The sequence below is a fragment of the Pan paniscus genome, chromosome 13, assembly GCF_029289425.2.
Source record: "Pan paniscus chromosome 13, NHGRI_mPanPan1-v2.0_pri, whole genome shotgun sequence".
Lineage (NCBI taxonomy): Eukaryota > Metazoa > Chordata > Mammalia > Primates > Hominidae > Pan > Pan paniscus.
In genome coordinates, this window is record NC_073262.2 from 52004480 (window position 1) to 52016661 (window position 12182).

Sequence of the window (12182 nt, forward strand, 5' to 3'; positions counted from 1 at the left end):
AACAGCGTGGACCCAAAAACTGAGCAGTAGCAAGATTTATTGCAAAGAGCAAAAGAATTAAGTTCCACAGTGTGGAAGGGGACCTGAGCAGGTTGCCAATGCTGGCTCAGGCAGCCTGCTTTTATTCTCTTATCTGGCCCCACCCACATCCTGCTGATTGGTAGAGCGGAGTGGCCTGTTTTGTCAGGGCGCTGATTGGTGCCTTTACAATCCCTGAGCTAGATACAAAGGTTCTCCACGTCCCCATCAGATTAGTTAGATACAGAGTTTAGACACACAGGTTCTCCAAGGCCCCACCAGAGCAGCTAGATACAGAGTGTCAATTGGTGCATTCACAAACCTTGATTTAAACACAGGGTGCTGATTGGTGTGTTTACAAACCTTGAGCTAGATACAGAGTGCTGATTGGTGTATTTACAATCCCTGAGCTAGACATAAAGGTTCTCCATGTCCCCACCAGAGCAGCTAGATACAGAGTATCGATTGGTACACTCACAAACCTTGAGCTACACACAGGGTGCTGATTGGTGTAGTTACAATCCCTGAGCTATACATAAAGGTTCTCCACGTCCCCACCAGAGCAGCTAGATACACAGTGTCGATTGGTGCACTCACAAACCTTGAGCTAAACACAGGGTGCTGATTGGTGTAGTTACAATCCCTGAGCTAGACATAAAGATTCTCCACGTCCCCACCAGAGCAGCTAGATACAGAGTGTCGATTGGTGCACTCACAAACCTTGAGCTAAACACAGGGGTCTGATTGGTGTAGTTACAATCCCTGAGCTAGACATAAAGGTTCTCCAAGGCCCCACCAGAGCAGCTAGATACAGAGTGTCGATTGGTGCGCTCACAAACCTTGAGCTAAACACAGGGTGCTGATTGGTGTATTTACAAACCTTGAGCTAGATATAGAGTGCCGACTGGTGTGTTTACAATCCCTGAGCTAGACATAAAGACTCTCCATGTCCCCACCAGATTCAGGAGCCCAGCTGGCTTCACCTAGTGGATCCCACAGCGGGGCTGCAGGTGGAGCGGCCTGCCAGTCCCGCACCTGTGCGCTCGCACTCCTCAGCCCTTGGGTGGTCGATGGGACTGGGTGCCGTGGAGCAGGGGGTGGTGCTCGTCGGGGAGGCTCGGGCCGCACAGGAGCCCATGGAGTGGGTGGGAGGCTCAGGCATGGCGGGCTGCAGGTCCCGAGCCCTGCCTCGTGGGAAGGCAGCTAAGGCTTGGTGAGAAATCGAGCACAGTGCTGGTGGGCTGGCACTGCTGGGGGACCCAGTACACCCTCCGCAGCCACTGGCCTGGGTGCTAAGTCCCTCATTGCCCGGGGCCGGCAGGGCTGGCTGGCTGCTCCGAGTGCAGGGTCCGCCAAGCCCACGCCCACCCGGAACTCCAGCTGGCCCTCAAGCGCGGCAAACAGCCCCGGTTCCCCTCTCGCGCCTCTCCCTCCACACCTCCCTGCAAGCTGAGGGAGTGGGCTCCAGCCTTGGCCAGCCCAGAAAGGGGCTCCCACAGTGCAATGGTGGGCTGAAGGGCTCCTCAAATGCCACCAAAGTGGGAGCCCAGGCAGAGGAGGTGCCAAGAGCAAGCACGGGCTCTGAGGACTGCCAGCACGCCGTCACCTCTCACTTATGATGAGAGAGTAGCCACAGGGGAACAGAACAGGAGTCTAAACAAAGTAAAGCATGACGGCCGTAGGTTTCCCTAGACAAGGTCCTATTTAAGGGCACAGGAAAAGTTACAGAATGACAAAAAGGGTGAGCAAGAAGGTCTGCAGGGTGGCAGTTTTGAACCCATCACTAGTTCAGTTTAGAAAAGGACCAATCACTAGGACGTGGGGTATGACAATCTAAATACCCGCAACCTTCATGGTGCCAGAAATTCCAATCAGGTGAATGTTCTCCACACTGTTTTCCGTAACAACACCTTACTTGTTTATGACAGAAAAGACAAGACTGTGGTGGCCAGTCTAGACGATTGATGAGAAATTTAACCTCTTGTGACAAAAAATCAGCACTAAGGACCTTGAAGAAATTTTCACCCAGATGTCATGAACAGTATCCACATCCTGACATGTAACACTTTGACAACTATTAAACAAGACAATAGACACCGAACAAAACAATAAACATAAACAATTGACCCTAGGGCATGTAAACAATTATGACAGTTTTCCTGTTTTACCTTCTTTACTACACAGACAAGGGAAGGGGGTCCCGTGATGGGATCATTCAGATGCCCGCCTGGCCGCTCCCCCTGAGGGGACTTGGGCTCCTCTTAGCATTCGCAGGCCTGTATAAACCCCCGGCTCAGATCAAGCTATGTCCGATGCTGCCTTAAGCCTTATGAGGTTGCCACGGAACCGCAGGTGAAGCCCATTCGAACTCCGTAGCTTTCGCCGCGGAGCTACAAACTGGAAGACAAACGCAAGCCTTTGTCTTCCCACATTCACACACGATTCACACAGAGTTTATAACAGCTTTTTTTTTTTTCTTTCCTGGGGATTTTCCAAGAAACCTGAACAAGAGAAGAGAGAGAGAGAGAGAGAGAGAGAGAGAGACCGGTCTGCCAGAAACCAGGCGTCCTGGGTCTTAAGCTAAGTCCAAGGGAGGGTCCTCATCAGGACCACTTCCCACCCAAACCAAGACACAAAGGCGCCTACCAGAAAACCAAGGCTCAACACACCAGCGTCCTAGAGTAACAGGCTGACTCAAAAGAGGGACACCCTCGCCAGGGCCGCTTCCCTCTTACCAGAACCAGAACGAAGTCAAATCTGACCTACCTGACCCCGGGGTGAGAAGCTGAGGACTCAGATGTTGAATTTTAGGGCACTGATACGGTAGTCGATCCGCTCTCCTCTGGAAGATGGTCACTGTTCAGGAACCTAAAAATTGTTTCCTCAGGTGGTGCCTCCCCTCCGAGCCGGCCGTCCTTCCGGGGGAGCCGGGAGTGAAACCAGCTCTTGCCAGGTGGTGTTAATATCTCACTGGGGCCTCCATTATGTTGTACCCAGGCAAGTTAGAGAAAACACCACACTTTGAGATGAATTAAGAGTCCTTCATTAGCCGGCGACCGAGAGATGGCTAACGCTCAAAATTCTCTTGGCCCCAAAGAAGGGGCTAGATTTTCTTTTATACTTTGATTTAGAAAGGGGAGGGGGGTCTAGTTAAAACAGTTTTACAGAAATAAAGTAGGCAAAAAGTTAAAAGGATAAATGGTTACAGGAACGTAAATAGTTCCAGGTGCAGGGGCTTTAAGACTATTACAAGGTGATAGACTCGGGACTTCAGGCGTTATCAATCAGACGAATTCCTGGGAATTGCGGATATAGCTTGCCACAGTATCTTATCAGTTAATTGCATTCTTGGATGTGCTGGGAGTCAGCTTGCACAAGTTAAGTCCTTGAGGAAGGGGCTGCCAGTGAAAGAGCCAAGATGGAGTCTGCCTGGCTCTCTTAGCTAAGGGAGAGTCAATTCAGGTGGAAACAAGCCTAAAAATAGGGTTAGTAAAAACAAAGCTGGGCATTACACTGAAATACCAAATAGATCCAGGCAAAGGCTTGGCTCACAAATGGGATTGGATTATGTTTGTAATAATTAGTAGCGTTAGTGCATCATGTATGGCTAATAGAAAAATTTGGAATAAACTCTTGGAATAAATGCTATGTACAGTAAGAGAATTACATCCAGAAATCAAATCCCAGCACCACCATTTACCAGTTCTAAGCAACAATAAAAACAAAAACAAACAAATAGACAAAAAAAAATCATGAAAGTGATATGCTTCTCGAGTCTACTAAAGTGAATTAAACAATAATACTTACCTTCACTTCCCAGATACTTTAGTCAATGATAAGTAAGATATATACCAGGAACCAGATTTTTTTACAATTTCAAATCTGAAAATAAATAAAAATAGCATTTGCCTTTCAACTGGCTGCAGACTTTGAGTGAAAAAGCCTTTCCAACAATTTAGCTTCCCAACATATTTCTTCATCATAACCAAAACTCCCTCAAGGGCAGGTGGTCTATGCTGCCATCTCTGTGTGTGGCACAGTTCAGAGCACCAATGAAGTGCTCAGCAAACATTTTCAGTCTAAAATAAATTGAACTTAAACTAAGACACAGAGACAGGGACGGTATAATCTTGATAATTTATTTAATGAAAGCAAATGGAGTTATTTATTTCTGATGTGTGAGCCAATAGTGCCAGAGAGAAGGAAAAGAAAAAGTTCTAGTAAAGTTAATCTAACAAGCCAAAGTATATTTATTTATTAGGAGCCTTTGGTGTCATTCCTCCAACAAGCTCCAGATGCTGTGCATGAAATTTTTAAAGCATGAAATATTCAAAAATAGCACTGAAATGGTTGGGGGAAAATGTTGGGAAAAAAAATAGTGATGCTTGAGAAAAGTTAGGAAGAGCAGGACACAGCAACTTTTTAAAATTGACTTTACACCGAGAACTCTAAGGCACATGGACAATTTTATGAACATATCTATAAATCAGTAAATTGCTGTAAAGTTAACAGCTACTTTATGTAACTACCTCCATAAAGGGAAAGAGCATTGCCCAAACTCCCAGTGGCCTCTGAGCACCACTTTAGGGTTGCAACCCTCTTCATGCATGGAGGTAAGCTAATTATGCCAGGTATAGAGAAAACTTTTTTGCTTTCTTTGATAGGCTTACCATCTTATGAATCATCCACAAATAAAACTATTTAGTTTTGCATGTTCTTTATTGTTATATAAATTGAATCATACTGAGTATATTTATATATTTTTGATATAGTAATATTTGAAAATATCATTATAGATTTATGATGTATTTTATCTTTAAAAAATAATAAATATATTTATTAGCTGTGTTCAATGACAAGGCCTGAAAATAACGACCAAGCCAGTAACAACAAGCACCCCTTGAGACAGATAAAATAATATTCTACCGAAAGGAACCAAAAGGCTTCTTGAAAAAATAAACGGCCAATCTCTGGTCTAGAGCAAGAAACATACTAGGTAAGTTTGAAATGACTTGTTACATTTGAAACGTGGATGCTATCAAGCACTATGGAAAGGAAAAACATATGCAGGTCTTAGAGATAAGAAGGAGCTTGTTCCTATAAGTGAACTCAGCAATCAATAAATGATTGATGCATGAGTGGGTGAAATAATCTATGCAAGGTCGGACAGATGAGTGGTTGAATTCATGTATACTCAGTTAAATGGTGTTCGAATCTGCCTTTGAGCCTGTTTCTCCCACGCAGGTTTTAAGGTCCAGTTGAGTTTTTTCTATGCAATGTTTTGAGTGGCAGCTATCAATTCCATTTATGTAATTAGAGCAACAGACACATGAAAAGTGAAAAATTAAAAAATAATAATAAATAAAATTACAGAAGAAAGCATGTTCTTAGTATTTCCTAATGGCTATTTGGGAAATTTTGATCTTTAGTTGTTGTCTTGCTTCATAAACAATTATAATTCTTTATGTCTGATAATATAATTTCTTGGTAAAAATTTTCAATGGCTCTGCATTACCCACCAAATATAATTCAAGCTCCTTGTATAGTTCTAATTCTCTGGTTTCTTCCTCCCTTTCCTGCTTTATCTTTCTCTTTTCACTTCACTGGCAGCAATTTGATAGCACTTTGTTAGTTTCCTGGGTAAGCTGTGCTATTTCTCTTTTGATTGGCTCTACTGGGAACAGTGTCCCTTGCACTTATGTGCTGCCCTTTGCCTCTGTTGATTAACTCCTAAGACATCTTTAACAAGCAAGACTCACTTCTGCAGTAAACTTTGTCTGGTACTTTGGTTACTCATACTTGACACAAAAGATGGCATGTGTATTTCTAGGGCCTAGCAAAGGGTCAGAAGTAGGGCGAGTATTTAACCACTGTTTATTTATTACATTTTGTAGTTAATGGTACATAGCTTTTCCCTGCCCCTTTTTTTTCTTGTTTTCAATCAAAACAGGAAAACTTTTATTACTTCAATCAGTTTTGGTTGACTGTAAGAGAATTTTACTTAAACTATTTATATATCACATGCAATTATTCATAGAGTCCACATATCTATATTTAAAATATATTTAAAATCTAATTCAGATAGCTTTTTTATAATGATTGTATCTATGAAGGCTAGTGTCTCTAATTAAGACAAAAAAGTCTTATTTACAAGAGCAGAACTGTAAACAAGCACATGGATTATTATTAGGCTAATATTTGCCCACTATTTTTATACATGAGCATAGGGTGAATCTTTAACCAGAAAAGGCACATTTATATGCAACCATTTAGATAATCACCAGAAAACTTTACATTAAATAGTTGTTTTGTGTAGCACAAGGTGAAGTAACTAGCTTGAAAATGAGTCTAGAAATGAAGTAAATTAAGCACATTTTTGGGCATCCTGTAGAAATAGCTTGTAATGATTTTTTCCTTGCCTTTAATTTCATACCTTTTTAAGCCCAGTAGGAAATCTCAGTTGAACTAAGTTCTTTTTTTCCTCTGGTAAAATTTATTATAATTGTTTTTATTGAAATTTGTTTTACCTCCTGAAGTTCTGAGATACTGGCCATGTATATCAATCAAAATTTTATTGCATTATCTTATAACCTTTTAAAATAATTGATCAGACAATAAAAATAAAAATGGACATTAACTATGTTGAGGAAAGTTTTACTTCCTTTTCAACTTGATACGTTTTTCTTCCTCAAATGCTTTCAAATTGCTAAGAGCAATTTGATGATACCAATAATAAATTTGGGGAACTAAGTTGAGTAGATGTAAAATGACAAACTTAACTGCATTTATATTAAAGCACTTTTCTGCTCATCAGAACAAGATGAGAAATTTAATAAGTAAACCAGTAAGTTAAACCCAGATGTATTGTGTTCTACAACTGAAATAGATATTTGATGATATTTTCACCAATGTTTTATTCCAATCTCTAAGAAAAATGCTTTAGAAAAATTACTTGACTACATTCAAAAGATGTTCATTAAAATATAATACATTTTGAAAGATATAAACCATGAATTATATGTTACCTTGCATTCTGTACCCTTTTTAATTTCTTTTACATATTTATTAATATACATTTTTCTTTTCTTAACTGTTTTTTATAGCATTTCCATTTATAGTACAGAAGAGGGTATAATTTGATTCATCCAGGAAAGTTTTAATTGTCTAGGTTTTCTCATTAAATCTTGGCTTCCTGAAAGTAAAATTAACCTTTATAATTAATTTTATACTTTATTTAAAAATTTTAAAAGAAGACAGCAATTTATTTATGCATTGGAGAATTTTATGCTAAAATCAGATGTCTGTGAGTTTGACATATTTGAATAACCAGTGGGACATTTTTTGTGCTTAAAATTTCCTGTTTATAATATTAAAATTTATTAAGTCAGGCACGGTGGCTCATGCCTGTAATCCCAGCACTTTGGGAGGCTGAGGTGGGTGGATCACCTGAAGTAACAGTTTGAGACCAGCCTGGCCAACATGGTGAAACCCTGTCTCTACTAAAAATACAAAAAAAAGATAGCCTGGCTTGGTGCCAGATGCCTGTAATCCCAGCTGCTCGGGAGGTGGAGGCAGGAGAATTGCTTGAACCCGAGAGGTGGAGGTTGCAGTGAGCCGAGATTGCACCACTGCACTCCAGCCTGGGTGACAAGAGTGAAACTCCATCTCAAAAAAAATTATTAATATATCTTAGAGTTGCATCATTATGAGGTTATTTGGACAATTCTATCCTTCATCAACTTTCGAGTATGATTTCTGGTAATATTACAAAACACTGTCTATAGGATCCCATTCTTCTTGACTGCTGGAAATCCAGTTTTCCACAACACCAGGTATTTCTGGGTACATGCTGAAGATGGCTACAAATGAAATCTAAGTACTGCTTAACACCTTGACCATCCATCTCGTTCTGGAGACTGATCTGTTTTTCTCTTGGGATTCTTTGGAAGTCTTTAGTTAGCTTTGTATGATTACCTCTAGATGTTCCTAAATTGCCCTCAATGCATTTTTATTTTATATATTATTTTCAAGCTTGGATAGATATTTGGCTAATTCACCACAATATCAGCTGAGATCAAGTTGTACCATTTGATAAAGATTCATTGAGAATGGGAAGGAGGTAAAACCCACACATAGCTTATAACTAAATTTGACATCTTTAGGATCAAAAGGCTCAGGCAGGACATTAAATATGTAGTTAATTAGGCAGCAACCTCCATTCAGCTTTCAAGATTAAGGTTGTGGAGAACCTACTGTAAGCCAGGCAGTGTCATGGTTGCTGGAATTATATTAGTAAGCAAACAGATAAAAATCCATTCTCTTACAAAGCTTACATTCTACTGGGGAAATAGAAAAAATATAATAGAATTAATATACTTTTTTAAATTGTCAGGTAGGACATCATCAGTACTATCAAAACTATATTGGGTTCAAGAAGCTTTAGAGTTTCTAGGCACAGTCTTTTTTTAAATGGAATGCTCGGTGTTGGACTCATTGAGACATTACATTTGAGTAAAGACAGGAAGCATTGAGAGAATTCATTGTGTTGATAAATTTGGACAAGAACGGAGGAAAGAGGCAATGCAAAGAATTTGAGGTAAGATGTTGCCTGGTTTTTTCTTCTAAATTGTGCTAAAATATACATAGCATGAAATTGGTCCTTTTAACAATTTTTAAGTCTACAGTTCAGTAACATGAAGTACATTTGTGTTGTGCAAACATCATCACCATCTATTTTCAGAACATTTTGTTTTTATTTTGTCAAACCATACTTATTAACAATAACTCACCTTTATCCCCTTCCCCCACTGCTTGGCAGCCACAATTCTATTTTTCATCTCTATAAACTTGAGTATTAGGTACCTCCTATAAGTGGAATCATACAGTGTATGTCTTTTAATCACTGCCTTATTTCGTTATCATGATGTCTTCAAGATTTATCCATGTTGTAACATGTGCCAGAATGTACTTCCTTCTTAATGTGGAATAATGTTCCATTGTATGTATTTACTACATTTTGTTTATCCATTCATCTGTCAATGGACACTTAGGTTGCTTCCAACTTTCAGCTATTACTAGTAATGCTTCTGTGAAACAGTCATACAAATACACGTGTGGGATGCTGTTTTCGATTATTTTTACATATACTCAGAAGGTGTCAAGCTGGATCATGTGGTAATTTTACTTTTAATTTTTTGATGAACCACAACAGTGTTTTTTATAGCAGCTACCTCATTTTACATTCTGACCAGCAGTATACAAAAGTTTAAATTTTGACACATCTACATTAACATTTTCTGTTTTTTTTTTATTTAATTCTTAAAGATGTTATTTTTAGAGCAATTTTAGGTTCAGAAGAAAAGAGGAAGGTACAATATTTCTCATATATCCCTAGGCACACACAGGTATCGCCTCCTTCATTATCAATATCTCCTTCCAGAGTGGTACATTTGTTGCAACTGATTAACCAATATTGACACATCAAAATCACCCAAAATTCATAGTTTATACATTAGATTTCACTCCTGGTGTAGGATAGGTCTGTTTGTAGTCAACAGCTTAAAAAAAAATCTGAGAATGTCAATTTCTCTTCATTTGGAAGGACATTTTTGCTAAATATAAAATTCTCTGCTGACACTATTTTTTGTTTGTTTGCTTGTTTTCTTTCAGCAGTTTAAATATATTACCCATTGCCTTGTGATCTGCAACATTTCTATTGAGAAATCTGCTCATTATCTTATTGAGGATCCCTTGTACATGAAGAGTTACTTCTTCGCTTCTTTCAGGATTCTCTTTGTCTTTCGCTTTCAACTATTTGATTATAATGATTCTTGTAGTGTGTCTCCTTGGTTTTATCCTAGAACTTGAGCTTCTTGTGTTTGTATATTTATTTATTTCCCTAAATTTTGGAAGTATTTAGCCATTATTACTTTTAGTAAGCTTTCCCACCCCTTCTCTTACACTTCTTCTTCTGGAATTTCCATAAAATGTATACTGGTCTTCTTGGTGGTGTCCCATAAATTTTAGGGTCTGCACACTTTTCTTTATTGTTTTTTTCCTTTCACCTCTCAGGCTTGATAATTTCAAATGGCCTGTCTTTAAATTCCTTAATTATTTAATCTGCTGGTTTAAATCTGCTGTTGAATCCATGTGGTTAAAAATGTCAATTCAGTTATTACATTTTTCAGTTCAGGAATTTTGGTTTGGTACTTTAAAAATACTTTCTATTTGTTCATATGCTCATTTTGTTCCTATATATTTTTTCCTGATTTCTTTTAGTTATTTATTTGTTTTTCTTTTGCTTTTTGAGCATATTTAAGACAGTTGTTTTAAAGTCTTTTCTGGTAAGCCTAAAGTTGGTGTTTCTTCAGAAACATTTTCTGAGGATGTATTTATATATCTGTTCCCTTAAGTGGATCATATTTTTCCTTTTTTTGTGTGTGCCTTGTAATTTTTTTTTAATTGGGTGTCTTAGTCCATTTTGTGCTCTTATAATACCATAGATTGAGTAATTTATAATTAACACAATTTTTTGGCTTGCAGTTTTGGAGGGTGGAAGGTTTATTATCAAGGTGCTGCCAACTTATGAGGACCTTCTTACGTGTCACCACAATGCAGAAAGCAAAAGGGCAAAGGGAGAGTCCACTTCTGAAGGCCCCTTTATTAAGGCATTGAATCCTTAATGAATACTGCATGAGAGAGTAGCCCTCATGACTCAGTGGCCTCTTAAAGGCTCTATCTCTCAATACTGTTGTATTGGCAATTAAATTTTAGCATGAGTTTTGGAGAGCACAGATATTCAAACCATAGTATTACGCATTTGAAGAGACATTTACCTTTCTCCATGTTTGCAGACTGGCTCTTGCGTGGGAAGACATTTTCTAATCAACCAGCATGGAGTCTTAAGCTCTTTTCTGGCCTTTTCTGGGCATGTGTCTTTCTTGGAAGTGTGTGTGTCTGTTTTCTGATTTGTTTGCTTTTTGTTTGTGTTTTGTTTTTTCCAATTCCCTGGTATACACAAGTTGCTTTTCAATATCTTAACTTCCTTAACAGTCAATTCAAGATATTGAATAACAGTTCAATATCTTAACTTCCCTAATAGTCTCACCCCTGGCCCCTGCTTCTTTTTACTGCCCCATTTCTTCTTACTGCCCCTTGCTTCTTCTTACTGCCTTACTATTCTATTATATTTCTCTGTCTGAAATATCTTGTTCCCAAGCATCTGCAAGTCTGTAGTCCATTTTCACAACCTGGATCCATTGCTTCTCCTGGCTTTTAGCCTTTTGAGATGTGTGTTAGGCGACACAGAGACAAATCCCTTAGTCAGCCTTTACACAAGGTGGAAATTGCAAATTTGATCAGCTCGGCTTTCTGTGCTTCATTGATGGGGAGTGGGGCCAGCTTGTCAGTCCCCTAAAACTGTGACACATTGTGCTAGGGAGGAGAGGAAACAAGGGTGAGTCAAATCACAGTGACATTTCTTGTATGTTTTTAAGCTGACTTTTTTTTTTTTTTGAGTGGTGTTCTCTTGGATGCTGTAGATATTTGACTAATTTTCAGTGAAATAATTAAAGTTATTTTAGTCAGTTTCTAGTTCTTTATTTAGTGTCTCCATAGAATAGCAAGAGCCTACAGACTGGATGTACAATGTGAGTAAAGGAAAGGAATCTGGACGGCTCCAAGTCTATTGGACTGAGCCATTGGAAGGATTAGTCGTCACTGATCCCAAGTAAGTTTTAAGGGCAAAGAACATCAGGAATTGTTTTAGATGAGTTATTCCCATGTTGTGGGTGGTTACTGCATTTTGAAAATAGCCATACTCTAGGAATTCAACTATCTTTACATTTCTAAGAGAAAAGGTTTTTCTCCATCTAATCTAAGTCTGGCTTCCCCATTTCTCACCTCACTTCCAAAATTAAGCATCATTTCAGTATATTTATGCTGGAAGTATTTTTTTTCTTTCCCCAGGGAAAACCTCATCAACAAGTCATGTCCTCCCACACTGATTAAATATAACAATGACATCAAAAAATTATAGTTTGACATTATTACTTCCATAAATAATATCGTGTGTAGGACATTAACATTCCCATCCAAGTTAAATTTTGGCAAACTCTTTAAAGCTACTTGTCATAATCTTCACATGTCTTTTATGGCCTTTTCCA